Source organism: Thalassophryne amazonica, chromosome 13, assembly GCF_902500255.1.
Source record: "Thalassophryne amazonica chromosome 13, fThaAma1.1, whole genome shotgun sequence".
NCBI classification, from domain to species: domain Eukaryota; kingdom Metazoa; phylum Chordata; class Actinopteri; order Batrachoidiformes; family Batrachoididae; genus Thalassophryne; species Thalassophryne amazonica.
In genome coordinates this window covers 35,093,675-35,093,928 of record NC_047115.1, presented here as the reverse complement: position 1 = coordinate 35,093,928, position 254 = coordinate 35,093,675, and positions in this window count along the sequence as shown.

Sequence of the window (254 nt, the reverse complement as noted above, 5' to 3'; positions counted from 1 at the left end):
TTAATGAAACTCATAGGTCCAAATTCATCCAAAATAATAATAATCTTATTGGAATGAGTGAGTTTATCTTTATTTAAAGTAAAAATGTGCAGAAAAGTCATCTGAATTGTTTTAAGAGCTTTTGATAGTTGTGCTTTGCAAAAATGTGTGAAGATTATTGTGCATTTTCATCATATTTTATATGATTTATGTTTTAAGTTATTATTTCTGTCCAGTTTTTTTCCAGTACAGTACATAAGTATGAAATATACTGT